At 44.4% G+C, this 20484-nt stretch overlaps 1 protein-coding gene across 4 annotated transcripts in view; it reads left to right on the top strand.

Annotated features, from left to right (window-relative positions):
• prdm16 (PR/SET domain 16) overlaps positions 1 to 20484 on the top strand; it is a 311758-nt gene that overhangs the window by 24609 nt on the left and 266665 nt on the right. The window contains exon 1 of one of the 4 annotated variants that reach the window (XM_062965610.1): positions 453 to 13649. The exons of the other annotated variants lie outside the window; for them this stretch is intronic. The gene's annotated coding sequence lies outside the window, so the exon portion shown is untranslated. Of the gene's footprint in view, positions 1 to 452; positions 13650 to 20484 lie in introns of those variants that run through there. 4 annotated transcript variants of the gene reach the window in all.

Below are 20484 nucleotides of genomic sequence, written 5' to 3' on the forward strand. Positions count from 1 at the left end.
TTCCTTAGGCAGAGACACAAGATTAAGGTTAAGAATGGGTCCCAGGCTTTTGAACATCAACCAAGTCAAGATGAACATCAACAAACTCCAGGTGGCTCTGGCAGCGAGGCAGAGGAGTTTTCCTTAGGTAGAAACACAAGATTAAGGTTGGGTCCCAGGCTTTTGAACATCAACCGAGTCTAGATGAACATCAACAAACTCCAGGTGGCTCTGGCAGCGAGGCAGAGGAGTTTGCCTAAGGAAAACTCCTCTGCCTCGCTGCCAGAGCTACCTGGAGTTTGTTGATGTTCATCTAGACTTGGTTGATGTTCAAAAGCCTGGGACCCATTCTTAACCTTAATCTTGTGTCTCTAGACACAAGATTAAGGTTAAGAATGGGTCCCAGGCGTTCTGTGAGAATCGTTAATAAGCGTGTGGGAACCAAAGTTCAGAGAAACGTTTTTCTAGCTTGCAAGCATGGTTAAAAAAAGGGTGAAACTGGGGAAGATTTCAGACAGAGCAACGTTGATCTGGGATGCTTAACTCTTGCCTTGTTCCTGCTCTGGTTTTTTTGGGGGGTGGTGCCAAAATACTGTTTGCTTACGCTTGAAAATTACCTGTAGATGGCACCCACTTCTGAGGTCATCTAAAGTTCTTAATCTGGCATGGCTTCAAGAGGGTGAAGATGGTGTAAACAAGACGAGATTTCCATCAAAGGGCAAGGAGTTTTCGCCCTGACCTCAACGAATCCATAGTGAGGAAAGGAAATTAAAGGCTGGTGTTACACCAGAAGCTGCTTTGGCAGAGAGCCTCCTCATATTTTACCCTCGCGCCATGCGAGGCATCCAAATGATGAAGTCCCTCCACGAAAGCTTATGAATGGGTGGCTCTTGGCTCCTCCGCACTGTTTACATTTCCCATTAATTATGCCTTTCGAAGCAAATGAGCGGGTTTTGTTGCCGCTGTCTATGCCAAAGCCCCGAAAGTGGGCACGATACTCAGTAGTTCGGAGAAAAGCTTGGGGTGTGTGGCATTCAGAAGTGTGCGGACGGACAGGGACAACGACTTCCAAGTCTTGGAGTCCATCAACACTGTCAAGTTAATATGACTTTATGGGAGTTATCATTTCGCAGAAAATAAACTACTCAAGAAACTACAACTCCCAGGATTCCATAGCAGTGAACCACAGGAGTCAAACTGAATTAATTCAACAATGTAGACACCACTTGTGGCTTTTTAGTAGAGTGGGAAGAGGAGTTCCTGGCAACTCTCCTTCCACGGAAACAGAATTGCTTGGTTATTTCATTTACTGTAATAGAGGGGCTGGAACAGATATGGGTATGGGAGGCAGTGGGCAATGTCATGGAGATAGTCAGGAACACTGGGGTGTCTGTGGTGGAGGAAAAAGAGAAAATCTAGGTTGAAATCGTCCCCGTAGGAAATCCTTCTCTTGGGTAGTGGGCAGTGTGGTGTTTGTGGACTGGATGGCCCATGAGGTCTCTTCCAACTCTACTTTCTATGATTCTATGTGGAGGACGTTGGCAGGGCTCTTGGACATGTTCATGGAAAGTAGGAAACACTGGGATGTCTGTGGTGGAGGAAAAACAGAAAATCTAGAATGGAATTGTCCCTGTATGAAAGCCTTGACTTGGATGGTGAGCAGTATGGTGTATGTGGAGGACATTGGTAGACCTCTTGGAGATGCTCATGGTGCTCGATCTAACACTGGGGTGTCTGTGGTGGAGGAAAACAGAAAATCTACCATGAAATTGTCCCTGTATGAAGGCCTTGACTTGGCTGGTGTGCAGTATGGTGTATGTGGAGGACATTGGTAGACTTCTTGGACATGTTCATGGAAGGTAGGAAACACTGGGATGTCTGTGGTGGAGGAAAAACAGTAAATCTAGGATGAAATTGTCCCCGTATGAAGGCCTTGACTTGGGTGGTGAGAAGTATGGTGTATGTGGAGGAAATTGGTAGACCTCTTGGACATGTTCATGGAAGGTAGGAAACACTGGGATGTCTGTGGTGGATGAAAAACAGAAAATCTAGGATGAAACCATCCCCGTAGGAAATCCTTTGCTTGGATAGTGGGCAGTGTGGTGTTTGTGGAGGACATTGTTAGACCTCTTGGACATGTTCAGGGTTCTCGCTATAACACTGGGGTGTCTGTGGTGGAGGAAAAACAGAAAATCTATGCATCTCCAGGTGTTTTGATCTAGAATTTCCAGAAATCCCACCAATTTACCAGCCGTTAGGATTTCTGGGAGCTGAAGGCCAAAACATCTGGAATCGACTCAATTTTGGTGCCCATCCGATCGTGCCGTGAGACTTTCATTTCTCAAAATATAAGACAACGTAAGTCCTTTGAGCTCAGTAGAAAAGACCGAGGAGCAGGCTTAAGAAACGAGTCTTTTTCCCGCTCACGGCTGGATCTTAAAGCTCTTCTTAATTCGAGGGGGGATCAGCTTGGGGTGGGATAGTGTCAGGTTCCAAGATAATGATGTGTCTGTGTGTGAAAATATTAAATTGCAAGAGTGTGCAGCAGGAGGACATTTCTGAACAGGAGCATTAACAGCTTGGGCTCCCCATCCCGCCACTGAGTGACAGAATCCAAATGGCGTTGGCGAACGGGAGGTTCGTGTCCGAGAATCCGGTTTTGCATTCCCGCTCCCTTTGCGTTTTCCGTCCATCAAATTGTTGCGCTGTTTCACTCGCATAGTTCTGACGAGATATTAAAACTTTTAGGTATTTTTAATTACAAAAATGTGAGTTAAGTAACATACATGCATCCACCTCCACTGAGGTCTGATGGAAAAGAAGGTGTATAATTATTAATCAATAGTCAATAATAATAACAATAACAATAATAATAATAATAATAATAATAATAATAATGTTTATTTATATCCCACCTCCATCTCCCCCTTTAGGTATAGTTGATCTCATTGAAGTCCATAAACATACTTCTATATTGAAGTCCAAACAGCAATATACATGCATCCATCTCCACTGAGGTCTGATGCAAAAGAAGGCATATCATTCTTAATCAATAGTCCATAGTCTTTAGGTATAGTAGTACTCATTGAAGTCCATAAGCATACTTCTATGTTGAAGTCCAAACAGCAACATACATGCACCCACCTCCACTGAGGTCTGATGCAAAAGAAGGGATATCATCCTTAATCAATAGTCCATAGTCTTTAGATATAGTAGTACTCATTGAAGTTCACAAACATACTTCTATGTTGAAGTCCAAACAGCAACATACATGCATCCACCTCCACTGAGGTCTGATGCAAAAGAAGGCGTATCATTCTTAATCAATAGTCCATAGTTTTTAGGTATAGTACTACTCATTGAAGTCCATAAACATATTTCTGTAGTTGTACTCATGTAATAAGCATACTTCTATGTTGAAGTCCAAACGGCAACATGCATGTATCCGCCTCCACTGAGGTCTGATGCAAAAGAAGGGGTGAAGACAAAAATGGAGTCCTGTGTCTGAACATGCTCAGTACAAGCACATATGTATAGTCTCTCCCACACCAAAGAGGTACAGTCAAACTGGCAAATCAACATGCACATTTCTTTATGCACAGAATACAGGTTAGCAAATACGAGGGTTATCCAGAAAGTAGATTGAGGACGCAAGCGGCAGAGTTTTGTGGGGAAGGAGTTGGCAAGCTCATTCATGGCGATGATGCGCAGCTGCGGTAAGGGGTGACTGGCTGGTTGAGGATGCAAGCGGCAGAGTTTGGTGGGGAAGGAGTTGCCAAGCTCATTTATGGCGACGATGTGCAGCTGCGGGAAGGGGTGACCGGCTGGTTGACACAAGCAGCAGAGTTTGGTGGGGGAGGAGTTGCCAAGCTCATTTATGGCGACGATGCGCAGCTGCGGGGAGGGGTGACTGACTGGTTGAGGACGCAAGCGGCAGAGTTTGGTGAGGAAGGAGTTGCCAAGCTCATTCATGGCGACGATGCACAGCTGCGGGAGGGGTGACTGACTGGTTGAGGACGCAAGCGGCAGAGTTTGGTGAGGAAGGAGTTGCCAAGCTCATTCATGGCGACGATGCACAGCTGCGGGAGGGGTGACTAGCTGGTTGAGGATGCAAGCGGCAGAGTTTGGTGGGGAAGGAGTTGCCAAGCTCATTCATGGCGACGATGCGCAGCTACGGGAAGGGGTGACTGGCTGGTTGAGGACGCAAGCGGCAGAGTTTTGTGGGGAAGGAGTTGCCAAGCTCATTCAAGTGCCTCGATTTGAATGGCGACTATGTTGAGAAGTGGTATTTTGGTGTGGCTTTCAACTGCATATGGTCAATGTTTTCTCCTATACTTTTTGAGGGTGCAAGTGGCAGAGTTTTGTGGGGAAGGAGTTGCCAATCTCATTCTTCACTATGATAAGTGCCTAGATTTGAATGGTGACTATGTTGAGAAGTGGTATTTGGGTGTGGTTTTCTCCTATACTATGATCAATGTTTTCTCCTATACTTTGTTCATTTTTAATTCCAAAACGTAATCTACTTTCTGGATAGCCCTTGTATATACATTAAATCAATAGTCAAAGTCTTGGAAGGGTGCTATTTCCAACGTGTCATGTCTCCTCTCCGCCTTCATGATGCGAAGCAGAATTCTGTTCAGGTGGAGATGGTTGTTTCTGATCGTGAGCCCATCTCTAACAACTGGTGCGTGCAGCCGACCAAAGCTCCAAAATCTTGTGTTTCACGGAGCTGCCTTTCTCCCCGCCTTCCTAGGTGTCAATCTTTCGCCCACTTCACAAAGTTGGAAGGCCATTGTTGGCGATGGAATATCATCTCCGAATACTGGGGTACGCTCGGTATTTAAGGGCAGCCCGGCTGCACCAACGAGGCCGTCTCTTTTGGCAGCCGTGATAAGGGATCATTCTTCCCTCCTCGCCGAAAGCTCCCTCTTTACCAGGAGTTTTAAATTGCCTCTCTCCCCCCTGATCCTGACAGACTAACCTCGTTCAAAGGGAGACGGGAAAAGGGTGGAAGGGAGCCGGGAGTATTAGCAATCCATTACCACAGGCCTGAATTCTGCCGGGGTCCCCGGGGACGTGCCCTTCTCTGGCCTACCAAACAGAGTATTACATTGTGAGAAAGCGGGGAAAGGACGCGAGGAGAAAGACATCCAGCTTGGTTTTCCTCTTCCCGCAGCTCCCACCCTGCAACAAAGAATCCTCAATACATTGATTCAACCAAAAATGGAATTGCGTTTCCTTCTCCTCCTCCTCCTCCTCCTCTTCTTCTTCTTCTTCTTCTTCCTCTTCCTCTTCCTCTTCTTCTTCTTCTTCTACTTCTTCTACTACTTCTTTTTCATCTTTCTCTTCTTCTTCTTCTTCTACTACTACTTCTTCTACTTCTTCTTCTTCTTCTTCTTCTTCTTCTTCTACTTCTTCTACTTCTTCTTCCTCCTCTTCTCCTTCCTCTTCTTCTTCTTCTTCCTCTTCTTCTTCTTCTTCTTCTTCCTCTTCTTCTACTTCTTCTTCTTCTTCTTCTTCTTCTTCCTCTTCTTCTTCTACTACTACTTCTACTTCCTCTTCCTCCTCTTCTTCTTCTTCTTCTTCTTCTTCTTCTTCTTCTTCTACTTCTTCTACTACTTCTTCTACTTCTTATTCTTCTTCTACTACTTCTTCTACTTCTTATTCTACTACTACTACTACTACTTCTACTTCTATTTCTTCTTCTTTCGGCTCTTCTGCTTTTGCATGAAGAAATGCCCGGGCCTACAGGTGCAGACTTTGGGCTGTGCCTAGCCGGGCCTCACAGGGCCTACAGCTGATTGCCGAGAAAGGAGAGAAGCTTACCCAGCAATCAGCTGCAGGCCCTGGTAGGCCTGGGTACATAGGCCCAAAGCCTGCACCTATAGGCCCGGGCACCTGAGCCTACAGGTGCAGACTTTGGGCTATGCCTAGCCGGGCCTCGCAGGACCTACAGCCGAACACCGAGTAAGGATCACTCCTTACTTGGCAATCAGCTGTAGGCCCTGTAAGGCCTGAGTACGTAGGCCCAAAGCCTGCACCCATAGACCCGGAAGCTTTGGCCTATACACCCGACCTGATAGATCCGAAAGGCAGGCTTGGAGCCAATACCGACTCCCGTCTGCCTTTCGTTTTGAGACAATTTTTGTTTCGTTTCGGGTCTTTCCATTTCGTGCCATCCAAATGGAGGATATGAAACGGAAACACGAATGAAACAAATAGGGCAAATCCCGCACACATCTCTATGAGCTAGTGTTCAGTGGATTGGGAAGTGGTTAACTGGTCAGATAATGGAACACAAGGCATGCTTGCTTATCACATTTGGAGACCAGTTCCCAAAGAGAAGATTTTCGAGAAATCTGCAAAAACAAGACTTTCGTTGCTGTTGAGAGTGCAAATCTTTTTAGCTCGTCATTCTCGTCGTCCGAAAACATGGGACTCTGGCTCGTTTATCTGAAGCATGTCTTTTCGGAGGTTTGCTCGCACACCTGCTGTGCGAGCCTCCCGTTTGATTAAGAGCTGTCTCCTCGCCTTAATTTCTCAATTCCAAGTGTTTGCGTGAAACACGCAATTAATTAGAGCCGAGAACGGCAACTTGTTTATCTCCGGGACTGATGTGAAAAACGAGAGTCCCCTTGAAATTATCCAGTAGTGAAGCAATTAAGTAATGGAATTCTGCAGGATAAACATGGCATAATTCGGCTATAAAAATGATATCTAAGTATGTTAATGAGTTGCAAAACCTCGCGAAATATCCCGTGTCAGCTGTGCTCGAGCTGGAGAAAAATCGCTGTTTAGTTGTATGGAAAAAACCATCTGGATCTGGGGCTTTTTCTTGCCTGCTTTCGACAATCACAGCTGGTTGATTCAAGCGATTCATGAAAAACCTTAACGTCTTCCAGTCCTACAATGATTTGTTGTGGTTTAGTTGGGCACCAGCGTTTTTTAGCAAGTGATTGTATATAGAGTTGTTTAAATGTAATTGAGTTATAGTGTTGCAATGTGAGCTGTAGATTGCATCATGCTCTGTCTGCTGTCCACTATGCTAGTGTGTAAAGAGTTAACTGTGTATTGCATCAGACAGCAGAGGTGGTTATAAATAGCTCTGCTCTCTGCTCTCTGCTCTCTGCACTCTGCCTGTATATATTGTCTTGAGAGTTTTCCGTTTGTTAGTAAACGTTTTGTAGATAGCCAAACAGGCTTCAGCCTATTTATTGGTGCCAGTGATTCTTCGCTGATCTTCCGCTGCATGTGTGTTTATCCAAACCGCGCACTCTGACAGTATCAAACTGCGTTAAATCGACAGTGTAGCTGCACCCAATATCTTATCCATGATTGTGGGAAAATACCGAAGTGTTGCAGCTCCCAAAAGAAAGCGTTTCGGGACTCCAAATCTTAGTTAGTTTTGTATTGATGCCCTGGGCTACTGTTTCTGTTTAACATGGTCCTTTTCCCTTGCTTTGCTGACCCGGAGTTTCTAACGGGAACATTTTACAGGCCCTTAAACGAGAACCAAAAGCACCAGGCTCTCGCCATAAAAACCGGAGTTTATAATATCCTGAGTTAAAGAATTGATCCTTGCCACCAGCCCTTGGCTGACAGGGCTAATTGAGTCTTGCTTTTTTTGTTGCTGTTTTTAAATATTTATAAGCAAAGTTTTAAAAAGTTTGGATGGAGCGGTGAAAGTCAGCACAGCGCTGATACGGCCCAATCAATAATATCCGAGCCACGAAGCTTAACTGCATTATTATTTATTTTATTTATTAACGACATTTATATCCCGCCCTTCTCACCCCAAAGGGGACTCAGGGCGGTTTACAAGTTATATGTTACATACAATATATTCTATTATTATCATAGCACAATATAAGCATTATATTACTAGCTTTGCCCGGCCACGTGTTGCTGTGGCTTTTCAGAATCATTTGTTGGTCAGGTGGAATAGTAGTGAATAGCCTTGCAACCTCAAATCCTTGGCAGTGGTGGTGGGAAAAGGGGAGCGCGAGAGAGGCGCCTGAGCAATGGTTGAGGGGGGTGGGGTGTTGGGTGCGCGCCGGTTCGTGTTCGGTGCAAGCGCAGATCATTTTTCCCTTTTGTTTTGTTTTGTTTTTTTTGGCTCCCTGTTCAGTTCCAGATGTTGGGTTTTGTTGTAGGAACCTAGCGGCAAGGTGGTTGGGTTCTGTTGCCAAGTTTCGTGTTTCTGTGGCTTTTAGTTTTGTTGTTTACTCCTAGGCCGAAATCCCATTACCTTTTTATATATATAGGTAGATATTGTACTATATCACTATATTGCAGTATTATTAATAATATTACATGTAATATAAATATGCAATTATAATAGTGTATTATTATATTGTATTACATTATAATATTATTATCAATACTATATTATATTATTACTATAGCATGATATGAGTATTATATATTATTATATTGTTATATTGACACAGGAGACATGGTGCCCCCCCTTCTTCACTCAGTGGGTGGGTGGGCTCCAATCTGATGACATTATATGCGTCTACTTTACCTTTCGAGGTAAACCTTTACTCGTTTCGTGTCCCAGCTTTCGGTGGGGACCCCGATCCGTTTTTTTGGAAACCTCTCAAAATCGGGAGGGCAGCTATCTGTTTTCTGTTTCTGTTTTCTATCAGTCCATTATGGGGAGGGCTTCCCAGGTTCCCCTTCTCATCATTTTAGGCATTGAAGCTGTTTTACTCTAGAGGAGAGGTGCTCAGCTGCAGGCAGGTGAGTGCTTTAAGGAGGCATCTTATCTGTTTATACTCTAGAGCAGAGACATTCGGCTGCAGGCAAGAGAGAGCTTTAAGGAGGCGTCTTACCTGTTTATACTCTAGAGCAGAGGCGTTTAGCTGCAGGCAGGCGAGCGCTTTAAGGAGGTGCCTTACCTGTTTATACTCTTGATGAGAGGTGCTCAGCTGCAGGCAGGTGAGTGCTTTAAGGAGGCGTCTTACCTGTTTATACTCTAGAGGAGAGGCACTCAACTGCAGGCAGGAAAGCACTTTAAGTAGGCATTTTACCTGTTTAGAAGAGAGGCGCTCAGCTGCAGGCAGGTGAGCGCTTTAAGGAGGCATGTTATCAGTTTATACTCTAGAGGAGAGGCGCTCAGCTGCAGGCAGGCAAGCACCTTAAGTAGGCATCTTACCTGTTTAGAAGAGAGGCACTCAGCTGCAGGCAGGTGAGCACTTTAAGGAGGCATCTTACCTGTTTATACTCTAAAGAAGAGGCGCTCATCTGCAGGCAGGTGAGCGCTTTAAGGAGGCGTTTTACCTGTTTATACTCTAAAGGAGAGGTGCTCAGCTGCAGGCAAGAGAGAGCTTTAAAGAGGCGTCTTATCTGTTTATACTCTAGAGGAGAGGCACTCAGCTGCAGGCAGATGAGCGCTTTAAGGAGGCATCTTACCTGTTTATACTTTAGAAGAAAGGCGCTCAACTGCAGGCAGGTGAGCGCTTTAAGGAGGCGTTTTACCGGTTTATACTCTAAAGAAGAGGCGCTCATCTGCAGGCAGGTGAGCTCTTTAAGGAGGCGTTTTACCTGTTTATACTCTAAAAAAGAGGCGCTCATCTGCAGGCAGGTGAGCTCTTTAAGGAGTCATCTTACCTGTTTATACTCTAAAGAAGAGGCGCTCATCTGCAGGCAGGTGAGCGCTTTAAGGAGGCGTTTTCCTGTTTATACTCTAAAGGAGAGGCGTTTGGCTGCAGGCAAGAGAGAGCTTTAAAGAGGCATCTTATCTGTTTATACTCTAGAGAAGAGGCGCTCAGCTGCAGGCAGGCAAGCACTTTAAGTAGGCATCTTACCTGTTTATACTTTAGAAGAGAGGTGCTCAGCTGCAGGCAAAAGAAAGCTTTAAGGAGGTTGTTTTACCTGTTTCTACTTTAGAGGAGAGGCGCTCAGCTGCAGGCAAGAGAGAGCTTTCTGGGTCTGTATGCCACACACAGAATTGGGCCAAACTTCCCACACAGAATCCCCACAACCAACAAAAAACACTAGTCTTTGGCGACCCCTCTGAACCCCCCAAAACTCCGATTTAGAAAGCTTATTCAGAGAAATCAGGCCATTCAGAGGAGCAATATGGCAAATAACGGCATCTAATTGCGAGCTGATTAAACAAAAAAAAATCTAATAATCCTCTGCTCCCCCCGCCCAAAAATGCCAATAATGTTTTTAAAAGTATGCCATTAAGGGCACGAAAGAAACCCATACATTTGGGGTCATTAAAAGCGCGTTGTTAAAACCAAAGTTTCCACATTAAAAAAAAAAAAGGCCACATCTGGAAACGGACCGAAGGCCGGCTCTCTGTGACTTCATCGGCGTTGGTCTATAGTTCGTTTATGCTCCGGGACCCCGAGCTTCTGGAAGCGTACCTCGCAAAATTTCCTTTTTACAACGCCTCCCGCGGTCCGACCACAACCCCTCGCAGCTCTGCCCCGAGGCTTTCATGCGCCGAGCTCCATATGCCGTCTGGTACTTGAGCCATAATATGCCTTTTAATATGTTGAAACAGAAAACAGCTTGGAATATTAACTTAGCTTGACTTTTACCGCCGGCCGGGGGTAACGATGAAAAGGCCGACAAGCTGTCAGGGCGAGCAATTAAGGGAACGGCGTGTGTTTCGATGGCGAGCGCAACGGTTTCGAAGTCGTCTGGACGAGCCTTTTGGTTCGGGTCTTGCTTTCGTTTTTGGGACATTAAAAAAAGTAGCTCATCCCCCCGAAAATATAATATTCATTCGTTCCTCGATTACTCCAGAGATACGCATTAGAGTTGTGCATTCGTGTCGAATCGCTTTTCGTGTTGGAAAACATGTTGTCAAAGCTTTCATGGCCGGGATCACAGGGTTGTTGTATGTCTTTCGGGCTGTATGGCTATGTTCCAGAAGCATTCTCTCCTGACTTTTCGCCCACATCTATGGCAGGCATCCTCAGAGGTTGTGAGGAATATACGTCCATGTTCCAGAAGCATTCTCTCCTGACGTTTCGCCCACATCTATGGCAGGCATCCTCAGAGGTTGTGAGGAATATATGTCCATGTTCCAGAAGCATTCTCTCCTGACGTTTCGCCCACATCTATGGCAGGCATCCTCAGAGGTTGTGAGGAATATATCTCCATGTGCCAGAAGCATTCTCTCCTGACGTTTCGCCCACATCTATGGCAGGCATCCTCAGAGGTTGTGAGGAATATATCTCCATGTTCCAGAAGTATTCTCTCCTGACGTTCCGCCCACATCTATGGCAGGCATCCTCAGAGGTTGTGAGGAATATATCTCCATGTGCCAGAAGCATTCTCTCCTGACGTTTCGCCCACATCTATGGCAGGCATCCTCAGAGGTTGTGAAGTCTGTTGGAAACTTCCAACCCTGATAGATATGGACCAAACGTGGCTCGCGTAGTTATCATGACCAATTTAAAATACTGGCAAGTTTGGCAGGAGTTGAGAGAAGATGATGGGAGTTGTAGTCCAGCCACATCATGATGGATTTGGATCAAATTTGGCACAAATACCAACCTTAAAATACTTGTTTGGGGGATTTTGGGGGGAGGGAGATGACAGAGGATAATGGGAGTTGTAATACATGCACATCAGACAGGCATGGGAATCCCATGTGTTAAAGGATGATGGGAGTTGTAGTCCACACGCATCTGGGCGGCCATGGGAATCGCATGAACAATGGCATATATACCCATCATGGCCTGCCGTAAAATGCCAATGGGCTTAGGGGTTGTGTTAAAGGATGATGGGAGTTGTAGTCCATACGCATCTGGGTGACTTAGGGGTTGTGTTAAAGGATGATGGGAGTTGTAGTCCATACGCATCTGGGTGACTTAGGGGTTGTGTTAAAGGATGATGGGAGTTGTAGTCCATACGCATCTGGGTGACTTAGGGGTTGTGTTAAAGGATGATGGGAGTTGTAGTCCATACTCATCTGGGTGACTTAGGGGTTGTGTTAAAGGATGATGGGAGTTGTAGTCCATACTCATCTGGGTGACTTAGGGGTTGTGTTAAAGGATGATGGGAGTTGTAGTCCATACTCATCTGGGTGACTTAGGGGTTGTGTTAAAGGATGATGGGAGTTGTAGTCCATACGCATCTGGGTGACTTAGGGGTTGTGTTAAAGGATGATGGGAGTTGTAGTCCACACGCATCTGGGCAGCTTATGATGGGAGTTGTAGTCCACATGCATCTGGGCAGCTTAGGGATTGTGTTAAAGGATGATGGGAGTTGTAATCCACACGCATCTTGGTGGCTTAGGGGCTGTGTTAAAGGATGATGGGAGTTGTAGTCCGGGGTTGTGTTAAAAGATGATGGGAGTTGTAGTCCACACGCATCTGGGTGGCTAAGGGGTTGTGTTAAAGGATGATGGGAGTTGTAGTCCACACGCATCTGGGCGGCTTAGGGGTTGTGTTAAAGGATGATGGGAGTTGTAGTCCACACGCATCTGGGCGGCTTAGGGGTTGTGTTAAAGGATGATGGGAGTTGTAGTCCATACGCATTTGGGTGGCTTAGGGGTTGTGTTAAAGGATGATGGGAGTTGTAGTCCACACGCATCTGGGCAGCCATGGGAATCACACTGAAGATGGCCCACCACAGAACACCAGTGGTCTTAGAGATCATATTAGGATGATGGGAGTTGTAGTCCACACGCATCTGGGCGGCTTAGGGGTTGTGTTAAAGGATGATGGGAGTTGTAGTCCACACGCATCTGGGTGGCTTAGGGGTTGTGTTAAAGTATGATGAGAGTTGTAGTCCACACGCATCTGGGCGGCTTAGGGGTTGTGTTAAAGGATGATGGGAGTTGTAGTCCACACGCATCTGGGTGGCTTAGGGGTTGTGTTAAAGGATGATGGGAGTTGTAGTTCGCACGCATCTGGGCGGCTTAGGGGTTGTGTTAAAGGATGATGGGAGTTGTAGTCCACACGCATCTGGGTGGCTTAGGGGTTGTGTTAAAGGATGATGGGCGTTGTAGTCCATACGCATCTGGCTGGCTTAGGGGTTGTGTTAAAGGATGATGGGAGTTGTAGTCCGGGGTTGTGTTAAAAGATGATGGGAGTTGTAGTCCACACGCATCTGGGCGGCTTAGGGGTTGTGTTAAAGGATGATGGGAGTTGTAGTCCGGGGTTGTGTTAAAAGATGATGAGAGTTGTAGTCCACACGCATCTGGGCGGCTTAGGGGTTGTGTTAAAGGATGATGGGAGTTGTAGTCCACACACATCTGGGTGGCTTAGGGGTTGTGTTAAAGGATGATGGGAGTTGTAGTCCAGCCATATCCAAAGCTCCATATGATTCTCTGAGACCATGGCTCAGAATGCATTGGGTTGGGGATGATGGGAGTTGCATCCAAGGGTTGCCATGGAGACCTGTATCAACCTTGTGATTGACAGCTGAGGGCTGGGGGGTGAAAAGGTCCAGGTGTGGCCCCTGAGCGGTTGCCATGGAGACCACAATCACCGGCCAGGTGTGATGGACAGGAAGCCCTGCTTTGGACTTCAGTTTGGTGAAGGAAACCAAAGGCCAAGCCTTGTGTTTGGCATCGAAAGCCATTGCAAAATGTGGAAGGAAAGAAGGAGGAAAAAGGAAGGAAGGAAGGAAAGGAGAAGGAAAGAAAGAGGAGAAAGAGAAAGCCAAGGAGGGAAATGGAGCAAGACAAGCATTGGGAGGTAAGTCTCCTCAGAGCTGGAGGAAGGAGAAAATATCTAGGCCATATGTGTATATATATATATGTCAGCATATAAATGTAATTATTTAATCTGTGTGCCCAGGAGGGAGTTTCTCATTTAGCCACTTTTCGGGTTTTAGCCTGCCACTTTTGGACTCTTGCTTGCTGATGTGTTTCTGCGAGGATCTCTGCAGAGCTTAGGAAGCTGTTTCTTTCGTTTTTTTAATATATACATATATATATTGAAGTTTTACCTTATAAGATAGAGTAAATGAGCATCAAAAGAGTGAGAACATTTGACTGTATAGAAAGTAGGAAAACTGCGATTAAACAAGCATCAAAAAGGGAGAGAGAGAGGGAGGGGAAAAAAAAACCAAAAACAAAGCTAAAGTGTCCATATACAGTAGAGTCTCACTTATCCAACATAAACAGGCCGGCAGAATGTTGGATAAGCGAATATGTTGGATAATAAGGAGGCATTAAGGAAAAGCCTATTAAACATCAAATTAGGTTATGGTTTTACAAATGAAGCACCAAAACATCATGTTAGACAACAAATTTGGCATAAAAAGTAGTTCTATACGCAGTAATGCTATGTAGTAATTACTGTATTTATGAATTTAGCACCAAAATATCACGATGTATTGAAAACATTGACTACAAAAATGCGTTGGATAATCCAGAACGTTGGATAAGTGAGACTCTACTGTATATTCTTGATTTAAGGCATTGGCATACTGGCTGATATAGGAACACAGGATGGGCTGGAGATATCAATAATAATAATAATAGTAATTATTATTATTATTATTATTATTATTATTGGGATCTGCTCGCATTACTCGCCGCTACATCACACAGTGTCCGACGCGTGATCCAATTCAACAGCTAGCAGAGTGGACTCATCTTGTTGTGTTTCAAATAATAATAATAATAATAATAATAATAATAATAATAATAGTGTCCGATGTGTGATCCAATACTACAGCTAGCAGAGTGTCTGCTGTGGACTCATCTTGTTGTGTTTCTAATAATAATTATAATAATAATAATAATAATAATAATAGTGTCTGATGTGTGATCCAATTCAACAGCCAGCAGAGTGTCTGCTGTGGACACATCTTGTTGTGTTTCTAATAATAATAATAATAATAATAATAATAATAATAATAATAATAATAATAGTGTCGGACGTGTGATCCAATTCAACAGCCAGCAGAGTGTCTGCTGTGGACACATCTTGTTGTGTTTCAAATAATAATAATAATAATAATAATAGTGTCGGACGTGTGATCCAATTCAACAGCCAGCAGAGTGTCTGCTGTGGACACATCTTGTTGTGTTTCTAATAATAATTATAATAATTATAATAATAATAACAATAGTGTCCGATGTGTGATCCAATTCAACAACTAGCTGAGTGTCTGCTGTGGACTCATCTTTTGTGTTTCTCATAATAATAATAATAATTATTATTATTATAATTATTATTATTATTGTAAATATTATAATAATAATAAGTCCTAGACATTTGGGAAGTGTCTGATGTGTGATCCAGTACAACAGCCAATTTGTGGTTAGTTTGACCCTGGTTTTGCTAGTCAGACTGAATGACTTTGTTGTGAAATGAAGCAAGCCTGAAAGTATGTCACCAATGCGAAATGTTTGGAAAGCTCTGCTGGTCCTGTAAGGTTTTACCCTGGTTTCGCTAGTCCAACGGAATGACTGTGTTGTGAAATGAGGCACGTCTGAAAGTACATCACCAATGTGAAATGTTTGGAAAGCTCTGCTGGTCCTGTAAGATTATCCATCCAGTTTTTGTTAGTAAAACTGAATGATTGTGTTGTGAAATGAAGCATGCCTGAAAGTACGTCACCAATGCAAAACGTTTGGAAAAGTCTGCTGGTCCTGTAAGGTTACCCATCCAACTTGGGGTTTTGCTAGTCCAACGGAATGATTGTGTCGTGAAATGAAGCACGCCTGAAAGTATGTCACCAATGCGAAACGTTTGGAAAAGTCTGCTGGTCCTGTAAAGTTGCCTATAACGTATTTGGGGTTGGTTACACTTCCGGTTTGCTCATCAAACCAGATGACTGTGTTGTGAAATGAAGCATGCCTGAAAGTACGTCACCAATGTGAAATGTTTGGAAATGTCTGCTGGTCCTGTAAGGTTTCCCATCCAATTTGGGGTTGGTTTGACCCTGGTTTTACTAGTCAAACTGAATGATTGTGTTGTGAAGTGAGGCATGGCTGAAAGTATGTCACCAAGGCGAAACATTTGGAAAAGTCTGCTGGTCCTGTAAGGTTGCCTATAACGTATTTGGGGTTGGTTTCACTTCCAGTTTGCTCATCAAACCAGATGGTTGTGTCGTGAAATGAAGCATGCCTGAAAGTACGTCACCAATGTGCAATGTTTGGAAAAGTCTGCTGGTCCTGTAAGGTTTCCCATCCAATTTGGGGTTGGTTTGACCCTGGTTTCGCTAGTCCAACTGAATGACTGTGTTGTGTAATGAAGCACACCTTATTTACAGTATTTTATTTACAGTATTTATATTCCGCCCTTCTCACCCCGAAGGGGACTCACCTGAAAGTATGTCACCAATGCGAAACGTTTGGAAAAGTCTGCTGGTCCTGTAAGGTTTCCCATCCAATTTGGGGTTTTGCTTGTCCAACAGAATGATTGTGTTGTGAAATGAGGCATGGCTGAAAGTATGTCACCAATGCAAAACGTTTGGAAAAGTCTGCTGGTCCTGTAAGATTTCCCATCCAATTTGGGGTTGGTTTGACCCTGCAAACTGAATGACTGTGTTGTGAAATGAGGTATGACTAAAAGTTTGTCACCAATGCAAAACATTTGGAAAAGTCTTCTGGTCCTGTAAGGTTATCCATCCAATTTTTTGCTAGTCAAACTGAATGATTGTGTTGTGAAATGAGGTATGCCTGAAAGTACGTCACCAATGCGAAACGTTTGGAAAAGTCTGCTGGTCCTGTAAGATTTCCCATCCAATTTGGGGTTGGTTTGACCCTGCAAACTGAATGATTGTGTTGTGAAATGAGGTATGCCTGAAAGTACGTCACCAATGTGAAACGTTTGGAAAAGTCTGCTGGTCCTGTAAGGTTGCCTATAACGTATTTGGGGTTGGTTTCACTTCCGGTTTGCTCATCAAACCAGATGACTGTGTCGTGAAAGGACGTGTGTACCTCCAAATTGGCGCACTCTATGAATGGCTCATAGGCGATACTTTGTGATGCCATCTCCCCTGTTTTCAACTAACTCCGACATTTATAGACAACCCGGGTCTCTGGATCCAGCTGCCATTGATAAACCGAGGTGAATCGAGAGGGGGAGGAAGGTCTCTCTTTTGTATCCCTTTTCTGAAAGAGCGAGAGAGGGGGGCAAAGCAAGAAGTTGAAACATCTGACTTGGGTTTGCTGAAATAACAACAGATGTTTATCTTGTATTGTATGGCACATGGCGTGCGAGCCCGTAAAGCCCCTCCTGGCGCTCCACTCGCCTGCCTTGCACACTTACCGGCTTTGTTCCCCCGCTTCTCATCCTCCGCCCCGTGTTTTGATTTCCCGGCCATTTAATCTGCTACCGAAGGATGTATAAGCATCACTTTATAGAGTGTGAAATAAGGGATCGCCAGGAGATTTCCAACACTTCCTTCCACCGAGCTGGAGGCGGTCGGGGCGGTCACGTTACCTGGAGCCTGGGATCAGGAAACCAGGATGGAGGCATTCCATCACTTCCCGGACGGATTTCGGAGCCAAGGATGACCTCCGTGGTTATGAAGAGAGGCTATTGTTACCCAACTTCTTGGCGGGAGTAAGGCAAGGGTCCTCAAAACTTTTTAAGTGGTCGGACTTTCAGGCGTGCTTCATTTCACGACACAGTCATTCAGTTGGACTAGCGAAACTAGGGTCAAAACTTACAGGACCAGCAGAGTTTTCCAAACATTTCGCATTGATGTGCTTTCAGGCATGCTTCATTTCACAACACAATCATTCCGTTGGACTAGCGAAACTAGGGGCAAAACTTACAGGACAAGCAGAGTTTTCCAAACATTTCGCATTGACGTACTTTCAGGCGTGCTTCATTTCATGACACAATCATTCATTTGGACTAGCGAAACCAGGGTCAAACCTTACAGGACCAGCAGAGTTTTCCAAACATTTCGCATTGATGTACTTTCAGGCGTGCTTCATTTCACGACATAGTCATTCAGTTGGACTAGCGAAACTAGGGTCAAACTTTACAGGACCAGCAGAGTTTTCCAAACATTTCACATTGATGACATACTTTCAGGCATGCTTCATTTCATGACACAGTCATTCAGTTGGACTAGCAAAACCAGGGTCAAACCTTACAGGACCAGCAGAGCTTTCCAAACATTTCGCATTGGTGATGTACTTTCAGGTATGCTTCATTTCACAACACAATCATTCAGTTGGACTAGCAAAACCAGGGTCAAACCTTACAGGACCAGCAGAGTTTTCCAAACATTTCGCATTGGTGACGTGCTTTCAGGCATGCTTCATTTCACGACACAATCATTCAGTTGGACTAGCAAAACCAGGGTCAAACCTTACAGGACCAGCAGAGCTTTCCAAACATTTCGCATTGACGTACTTTCAGGCATGCTTCATTTCACAACATAATCATTCAGTTGGACTAGCAAAACCAGGGTCAAACCAACCCCAAATTGGATAGGTGACCTTACAGGACCTGTAAGGTTACCCATCCAATTTGGGGTTTTGCTAGTCCAACGGAATGATTGTGTCGTGAAATGAAGCATGCCTGAAAGTACATCACCAATGCAAAATGTTTGGAAAGCTCTGCTGGTCCTGTAAGTTTATCCATCCAATTTGGGGTTGGTTTGACCCTCATTTCGCTAGTCCAACGGAATGATTGTGTTGAGTAATGAAGCACGCCTGAAAGTACGTCATCAATGCGAAACGTCTGGAAACCTCTGCTGGTCCTGTAAGGTTTGACCCTGATTTCGCTAGTCCAACTGAATGACTGTGTTGTGAAATGAAGCACGCCTGAAAGTACGTCACCAATGCGAAACGTTTGGAAACTTCTGCTGGTCCTGTAAGGTTACTCATCCAATTTGGGGTTTTGCTAGTCCAACGGAATGATTGTGTTGTGAAATGAAGCATGCCTCAAAGTACGTCACCAATGCGAAACGTTTGGAAAAGTCTGCTGGTCCTGTAAGGTTTCCCATCCAATTTGGGGTTGGTTTGACCCTGGTTTCGCTAGTCCAACAGAATTATTGTGTCGTGAAATGAAGCATGCCTGAAAGTATGTCACCAATGCGAAACATTTGGAAAAGTCTGCTGGTCCTGTAAGGTTTCCCATCCAATTTGGGGTTGGTTTGACCCTGGTTTTGCTAGTCCAACTGAATGACTGTGTTGTGAAATGCTACTCCCATCATCCCCAGCTGTGTAGTGAAGTTGTAAGGGCATTGGAAGATGCAGGCTGGCAAGTAGGGTGAGCCTTCTGATTGGTCAGGAGGAGTGGCACCTCTTTGATTGTGGATGGGAATCACGCAGCTCTCCAGATGTGACTCCCATCATCCTCTATCAAGTCCCCTTAACCTTGCTAGCATTTTAGGTTGACTCACAAAAGGTATATATACCAAGTTTGGTCCAGAACCATCATCAGCAACCATGATGAGGTTCTCCAGATGTAGGTGGACTCCAACTTCCATCATCCTCTATTAGGCCTTCCGCCCATTAGTATTTTAAGTTGGATCAGAAAAGATATGTGTGCCAGGTTTGGTCCAGATCCATTCTTTCCAGTAGCCATGACGTGGGTCTCAGAAGGTGGGTGAACTACAACTCCCATCATTCTTTATCAATCCCTTCAAATCTTGACAATATTTTAAGGTGACTCATGAAATACAAGTATGTGTACAAAGTTTGTTCCAGATCCATCATCGGTGGCCATGACACAACTCTCCATGGGCGGACTACAACTCCCATCACCCTCTATGACGTCCCCCCCAAATGACCCCCTAGTTGCTTTAAATTGGTCGTGATGGGTATGTGTGCCAACTTTAGTCCAACTTCATGTAATACTATGTATATTAGTATACATTATAGGTATAATAGATACCTATAAATACGTTTTTGACTTTATATAGAGATTGAATTTTGTCGGGTTGTAGGATGATAGAATTAATAGTTTGCGGCGTTCGGATACTGCAAAAGAAAGGATAAGTGTATGAGAAGAGATGATATATTCCACATACATATTTAATGGTAAGACAAGAGGGAGCCTCACTTCTATCATATCATTATCACGAAAGAATATCGTATTATTGTACAGTACAGTTATCATTTCAGGACATTTCGAATGGTCGCATCCAAACTTGAGATCCCATCTGTATATGGTTCGCACGGACACTTATATAACATTGGTGCTTTGGCCTGAAATGCCGACAAGGGATCGTACGGTTGGGAGGAAAAGGAGAAAATGTACGAGATGAAGGGCACGGGATTGTTTTGCAGCCTTCAACTCATGGTTCTGAAAGGATCTTTTGCAATGTTATAGTTGGTTAGTTCCTTGGTTTTTTGGAATGAAGTTGAATGGGGAGTTGTGCTTTGGATTTGTCGAGCGTGTGGCTTGCGACCTGTTAGGCATTGACGGTCTACCTCGATGTAGCCTAGTGTTAAGAACCATCCTCCAAAGAGAAAAGAAATGCAAATAATTAATTTTTATATAATATAATAATATATATAATAAAAATATATAAACAGCAGAACATGCAAAGATACAAAAGCAGGATACTTATAGTTGAGCATTCGGCTCACAGCACGCAGAGTGTGAA

The sequence above is a fragment of the Anolis carolinensis genome, unplaced genomic scaffold (genome assembly GCF_035594765.1).
Source record: "Anolis carolinensis isolate JA03-04 unplaced genomic scaffold, rAnoCar3.1.pri scaffold_15, whole genome shotgun sequence".
NCBI classification, from domain to species: domain Eukaryota; kingdom Metazoa; phylum Chordata; class Lepidosauria; order Squamata; family Dactyloidae; genus Anolis; species Anolis carolinensis.